General features: G+C 58.6%; 1 long non-coding RNA gene across 1 annotated transcript in view; it reads left to right on the forward strand.

The window, feature by feature from the left end:
- The first annotated feature begins 3,286 nt into the window (after positions 1–3,286).
- Positions 3,287–7,403, forward strand: part of LOC144955090 (uncharacterized) — a 13,518-nt gene continuing 9,401 nt past the window's right edge. Inside the window, exon 1 of the long non-coding RNA XR_013641502.1 lies at positions 3,287–3,512. This is a non-coding gene — a long non-coding RNA (uncharacterized LOC144955090). The remainder of the gene's footprint in view (positions 3,513–7,403) is intronic.

Consider the following 7,403-nt stretch of genomic DNA (forward strand, 5'->3'; position numbering starts at 1 on the left):
CCACCCACTCACCCACCCACTCACCCACCCACTCACCCACTCACCCACCCACTCACCCACTCACCCACCCACTCACTCACCCACCCACCCACCCACCCACTCACCCACTCACCCACCCACTCACTCACCCACCCACTCACCCACTCACCCACCCACTCACTCACCCACCCACTCACCCACTCACCCACCCACCCACTCACCCACCCACCCACTCACTCACCCACCCACTCACTCACTCACCCACCCACCCACCCACTCACCCACTCACCCACCCACTCACTCACCCACCCACTCACCCACTCACCCACCCACTCACTCACCCACCCACTCACCCACTCACCCACCCACTCACTCACCCACCCACTCTCTCACCCACTCACCCACCCACTCACCCACCCACCCACCCACCCACTCACCCACCCACCCACTCACTCACCCACCCACCCACTCACCCACTCACCCACCCACTCACTCACCCACCCACTCACCCACCCACTCACCCACTCACCCACCCACCCACCCACTCACCCACCCACTCACCCACCCACTCACCCACTCACCCACCCACTCACCCACCCACCTCACCACCCACCCACTCACTCACCCACTCACCCACTCACTCACTCACCCACCCACTCACCCACCCACTCACCCACCCACTCACCCACTCACCCACCCACTCACTCACCCACCCACTCACCCACCCACTCACTCACCCACTCACCCACTCACCCACCCACTCACTCACCCACTCACCCACCCACTCACTCACCCACCCACTCACCCACCCACTCACTCACCCACTCACCCACTCACCCACCCACTCACTCAACAACAACCGCCATTCACCACTAAGTGGCGGTGACGTCACCACGACGCTTGTGCCAGGCCATGTGCACCTTGAGGCTACCACGTGAAGTGTCGAACGCCCGCTGGCAGGAGGTCACGGGGCAGACCCAGCAGGTGCCACATAACGTGGTTGACCAATAGGGAGCCATCCCTTGACCGCACCCGGGCATCGATCAGATAGAAATTTCTCTGGTACAGGCATCAAAGGCTTCACGGATTATTGTGCCAGCATCATGACCAACTCGGGCATTAAAGTCACCCAACAAGATGACTCTATCATCTGACTCATCGGCTTTGCCTGCATCCCTCCACGGATGTTCGTCTTCGGTGGGGGCATAAGTAACCACGACCACCACTCCTCGCCTCCGGTTTGATCGGAAGGCGAGCCCAAAGTAGCCTGGGGCTTACAGCTTCCCACACCTCACCGCCACGCTCCCACGCCCCCTTCATTCTTTTGTTCAGAAGGAGAGCCACTCCCTGTTGTTTGGCAGTCTCCTGCCCCGAGTAGAGGACTGTCCACCCCTCACGGTGGCAGGAGCCAGAGCCGGTCCACCGGACCTCCTGAATGCCACAGAAATCCAGGCGGTACCGGTCCAGCTCCCGACAGAGGAGTGGCAGCCTCTCCTCTGAGCACACACAGACACCATGACCAGTACACCGGACCTCCTGAATGCCACAGAGATCCAGGCGGTACCAGCCCAGCTCCCGACAGAGGAGTGGCAGCCTCTCCTCTGAGCACACACACACAATGACCAGTACACCGGACCTCCTGAATGCCACAGAGATCCAGGCGGTACCGGTCCAGCTCCCGACAGAGGAGTGGCAGCCTCTCCTCTGAGCACACACAGACACCATGACCAGTACACCGGACCTCCTGAATGCCACAGAGATCCAGGCGGTACCGGTCCAGCTCCCGACAGAGGAGTGGCAGCCTCTCCTCCTCCGCAGTGAGCGTTCGAACATTCCACGTGGCCATCCGTAGTGGCTTTTCGTTGTTTCTGGAGGAGCCCCGAGGGTGAAGATTCAGTCTCCTGGCTCCGCCAAATGGGGTTTGGCCAGGAGACGTCATAGACGCCTGCCCCCCCCGGGGCCTCCGGCACAAGCTTGTTAGTTACATATTTCAGTCGTAGTTTAGTGGTGGTTAATTGAAGGTGGAGGGGTTACCAGCCCCTCGCACCCGTCCAGAGCCCCCGTTTAGCCGCTGTGGTGGTCACAGACGCCCTGAGGGGAGAGGCCAATGGGCATTGGCCCTCCCCCCACAGCACTGTCCACGACAGTGTTGCCCGTCCGGCACCACGAGGAGGTAGGGGGTTGTTTTGCCGGACACACAGACACACACACACTCACTCACTCAACCACTCACCCACTCACTCACTCACCCAACCACTCAGTAAGTCACTCACCAACTCACTCAGTCACCCACTCACCCAATCACCCACTCACTCACTCACTCACCCACCCACTCACTCACTCGCCCACTCACCCACTCACTCACCTAACCACTCACCCACTCACTCACCCAACCACTCAGTAAGTCAGTCACCCACTCACTCAGTCACCCACTCACCCAATCACCCACTCACTCACTCGCCCAATCACCCACTCACTCACCTAACCACTCACTCACCCACCCACTCACCCACTCACCCAATCACTCAGTAAGTCACTCACCCACTCACCCACTCAATCACTCACTCACCCACCCACCCACTTACCCACCCACTCACTCACCCACTCACCCACTCACTCAGTCACTCAGTACGTCACTCACCCACTCACCCACTCACTTACTTACTCACCCACTCACTCACTCACTCACTCACCCACTCACCCAATCACCCACTCACTCACTCGCCCAATCACCCACTCACTCACCTAACCACTCACTCACCCACCCACTCACCCACTCACCCAATCACTCAGTAAGTCACTCACCCACTCACCCACTCAATCACTCACTCACCCACCCACCCACTTACCCACCCACTCACTCACCCACTCACCCACTCACTCAGTCACTCAGTACGTCACTCACCCACTCACCCACTCACTTACTTACTCACCCACTCACTCACTCACTCACCCACCCACCCACTCACCCACTCTCTCACTCACCCACCCACTCACTCACCCACCCACCCACTCACCCACCCACTCACTCACTCACTCACCCATTCACCCACTCACCCACCCACCCACTCTCTGCGTGCGAGTCTCTCTGGACGAGTCTGTGAGTCGTCACTCATCATTCGCACATTCCAGGAGATATTTATAGAGGTGGATAAGAGACCACGAGACAGGGAGAGAGAGAGGGGGAGGGAGAGAGACAGGGAGAGAGACAGGGAGAGAGAGAGTGAGAGAGAGGGGGAGGGAGAGAGACAGGGAGAGAGACAGGGAGAGAGACAGGGAGAGAGACAGGGAGAGAGAGAGGGGGAGGGAGAGAGACAGGGAGAGAGACAGGGAGAGAGACAGGGAGAGAGAGAGGGGGAGGGAGAGAGACAGGGAGAGAGAGAGACAGGGAGAAAGAGAGGGGAAGGGAGAGAGACAGAGAGAGAGAGACAGGGAGAGAGACAGGGGGAGTGAGAGAGACAGGGAGAGAGAGAGTGAGAGAGAGAGACAGTATCCCTACCCAGCGAACCTTCAGGTGCTGTCTGCCTCTGTGGGTGAGTTGCTGGGTGGATGAGTGAGTGGGTGAGTGGGTGGGTGAGTGGGTGGGTGAGTGGGTGGGTGGGTGAGTGAGTGAGTGGGTGACTGGATGGGTGAGTGGCTGGGTGGGTGAGTGAGTGACTGGGTGGGTGAGTGGCTGGTGAGTGAGTGACTGGGTGGATGAGTGGCTGGGTGGGTGAGTGACTGGGTGGATGAGTGACTGGGTGAGTGGCTGGGTGGGTGAGTGAGTGACTGGGTGGGTGAGTGGCTGGGTGAGTGACTGGGTGGATGAGTGACTGGGTGAGTGGCTGGGTGGGTGAGTGAGTGACTGGGTGGGTGAGTGGCTGGGTGAGTGACTGGGTGGATGAGTGACTGGGTGAGTGGCTGGGTGGGTGAGTGAGTGACTGGGTGGGTGAGTGGCTGGGTGAGTGACTGGGTGGGTGAGTGGCTGGGTGGATGAGTGGCTGGGTGGGTGAGTGGCTGGGTGAGTGGGTGACTGGGTGGGTGAGTGACTGGGTGACTGGGTGGGTGAGTGGGTGGCTGGCTGGGTGGGTGAGTGACTTGATGAGTGACTGGGTGAGTGACTGGGTGAGTGGCTGGGTGGGTGAGTGGCTGGGTGGGTGAGTGGCTGGGTGGGTGAGTGACTGGGTGAGTGACTGGGTGGGTGAGTGACTGGGTGAGTGACTGGGTGAGTGACTGGGTGAGTGTCCCCCACACTCCCTCCTGTCTCTCCCCGTGTCTCTCTGTGTGTCTCTCTGTGTCTTTGTGTGTCTATGTGTGTCTCTCTGTGTCTCTGTGTCTCTCTCTGTGTCTCTGTGTCTCTGTGTGTCTCTCTGTGTCTTTGTGTGTCTATGTGTGTCTCTCTGTGTCTCTGTGTCTCTCTCTGTGTCTCTGTGTCTCTGTGTGTCTCTCTGTGTCTTTGTGTGTCTATGTGTGTCTCTCTGTGTCTCTGTGTCTCTCTCTGTGTCTCTGTGTCTCTGTGTGTCTCTCTGTGTCTTACTATGTGTCTCTCTGTGTCTCTGTCTCTCTGTGTCTCTGTGTGTCTCTCTCTGTGTCTGTGTCTCACTGTGTGTGTCTCTCTCTGTGTCTCTGTGTGTCTATCTGTGTGTCTATCTCTGTGTCTATCTTTGTGTCTGTGTGTCTCTCTGTGTGTCTCTGTGTGTCTCTCTCTGTCTCTGTGTCTCTCTGTGTCTCTGTGTGTGTCTCTCTGTGTACCTCTGTGTCTCTGTGTGTGTCTCTCTGTGTATCTCTGTGTCTCTGTGTGTCTGTGTGTCTCTCTCTGTCTCCTTGTCTCTGTGTCTCTCTGTGTCTCACTCTGTGTCTCTCTGCATCTCTCTGTGTCTCTCTGTGTCTCTCTATGTCTCTGTGTATCTCTGTGTCTCTCTCCGTGTCTCTCTGTGTCTCTCTGTGTCTCTGTGTGTCTCTCTGTGTCTCTCTCCGTGTCTCTCTGTGTCTCTCTGTGTCTCTGTGTGTCTCTCTGTGTCTCTCTGTGTCTCTGTGTGTCTCTCTGTGTCTCTCTCCGTGTCTCTCTGTGTGTCTATGTCTCTGTGTGTCTCACTGTGTCTCTCTGTCTCACTGTGTCTCTCTGTCTCTGTGTCTCTCTGTGTGTCTCTGTGTCTCTCTGTGTGTCTCTCTCTATGTCTCTGTGTCTCTGTGTGTCTCTGTGTGTCTCTCTCTGTGTGTCTCTCTAGCAATGTCTCTCCCCTGCGTGTCCTGGCGCTCCGTGTCCGAGGGCGCGGTGTTCCATGCTGCTTGTCTCCTGCTGTCCATCTCCCCGTGTCTCTCTGTGTGTCTCTGTGTGTCTGTGTCTCTCTGTGTGTCTCTCTAGCGATGTCTCTCCCCTGCGTGTCCTGGCGCTCCGTGTCCGAGGGCGCGGTGTTCCACGGCGCTTGTCTCCTCCTGTCCATCTCCCCGTGTCTCTCACTGTCTCTGTGTCTCTCTGTCTCTGTGTCTCTGTGTGTCTCACTGTGTCTCTCTCTGTCTCTGTGTCTCACTCTGTGTCTCTGTGTGTGTCTCTCTGTGTCTCTCTCTCTGTCTCTGTGTGTCTCTCTCTGTCTCTGTGTCTCACTCTGTGTCTCTCTCTGTGTGTCTCTCTAGCGATGTCTCTCCCCTGCGTGTCCTGGCGCTCCGTGTCCGAGCGCGCGGTGGTCCACGCCGCTTGTCTCCTGCTGTCCATCTCCCTGTGTCTCTCTCTGTCTCTGTGTCTCACTCTGTGTCTCTCTCTGTGTGTCTCTCTAGCGATGTCTCTCCCCTGCGTGTCCTGGCGCTCCGTGTCCGAGGGCGCGGTGTTCCACGCCGCTTGTCTCCTGCTGTCCATCTCCCCGTGTCTCTCTCTGTGTGTCTGTGTGTCTCTCTAGCGATGTCTCTCCCCTGCGTGTCCTGGTGCTCCGTGTCCGAGGGCGCGGTGTTCCACGCTGCTTGTCTCCTCCTGTCCATCTCCCCGTGTCTCTCACTGTCTCTGTGTCTCTCTGTCTCTGTGTCTCTGTGTGTCTCACTGTGTCTCTCTCTGTCTCTGTGTCTCACTCTGTGTCTCTGTGTGTCTCTCTCTGTGTCTGTGTCTCACTGTGTCTCTCTCTGTCTCTGTGTCTCACTCTGTGTCTCTGTGTGTGTCTCTCTGTGTCTCTCTCTCTGTCTCTGTGTGTCTCTCTCTGTCTCTGTGTCTCACTCTGTGTCTCTCTCTGTGTGTCTCTCTAGCGATGTCTCTCCCCTGCGTGTCCTGGCGCTCCGTGTCCGAGGGAGCGGTGTTCCACGCCGCTTGTCTCTTGCTGTCCATCTCCCCGTGTCTCTCTCTGTCTCTGTGTCTCACTCTGTGTCTCTCTCTGTGTGTCTCTCTAGCGATGTCTCTCCCCTGCGTGTCCTGGCGCTCCGTGTCCGAGCGCGCGGTGGTCCACGCCGCTTGTCTCCTGCTGTCCATCTCCCTGTGTCTCTCTCTGTCTCTGTGTCTCACTCTGTGTCTCTCTCTGTGTGTCTCTCTAGCGATGTCTCTCCCCTGCGTGTCCTGGCGCTCCGTGTCCGAGGGCGCGGTGGTCCACGCCGCTTGTCTCCTGCTGTCCATCTCCCCGTGTCTCTCTGTGTGTCTGTGTGTCTCTCTAGCGATGTCTCTCCCCTGCGTGTCCTGGCGCTCCGTGTCCGAGGGAGCGGTGTTCCATGCTGCTTGTCTCCTGCTGTCCATCTCCCCGTGTCTCTCTCTGTGTGTCTGTGTCTCACTCTGTGTCTCTCTCTGTGTGTCTCTCTAGCGATGTCTCTCCCCTGCGTGTCCTGGCGCTCCGTGTCCGAGGGCGCGGTGGTCCACGCCGCTTGTCTCCTGCTGTCCATCTCCCCGTGTCTCTCTGTGTGTCTGTGTGTCTCTCTAGCGATGTCTCTCCCCTGCGTGTCCTGGCGCTCCGTGTCCGAGGGCGCGGTGGTCCACGCCGCTTGTCTCCTGCTGTCCATCTCCCCGTGTCTCTCTGTGTGTCTGTGTGTCTCTCTAGCGATGTCTCTCCCCTGCGTGTCCTGGCGCTCCGTGTCCGAGGGCGCGGTGGTCCACGCCGCTTGTCTCCTGCTGTCCATCTCCCCGTGTCTCTCTGTGTGTCTGTGTGTCTCTCTAGCGATGTCTCTCCCCTGCGTGTCCTGGCGCTCCGTGTCCGAGGGCGCGGTGGTCCACGCCGCTTGTCTCCTGCTGTCCATCTCCCCGTGTCTCTCTGTGTGTCTGTGTGTCTCTCTAGCGATGTCTCTACCCTGCGTGTCCTGGCGCTCCGTGTCCGAGGGAGCGGTGTTCCATGCTGCTTGTCTCCTGCTGTCCATCTCCCCGTGTCTCTCTCTGTGTGTCTGTGTCTCACTCTGTGTCTCTCTCTGTGTGTCTCTCTAGCGATGTCTCTCCCCTGCGTGTCCTGGCGCTCCGTGTCCGAGGGCGCGGTGGTCCACGCCGC

This window comes from Lampetra fluviatilis, unplaced genomic scaffold, assembly GCF_964198595.1.
Source record: "Lampetra fluviatilis unplaced genomic scaffold, kcLamFluv1.1 SCAFFOLD_1246, whole genome shotgun sequence".
In the NCBI taxonomy this organism is placed as follows: domain Eukaryota; kingdom Metazoa; phylum Chordata; class Hyperoartia; order Petromyzontiformes; family Petromyzontidae; genus Lampetra; species Lampetra fluviatilis.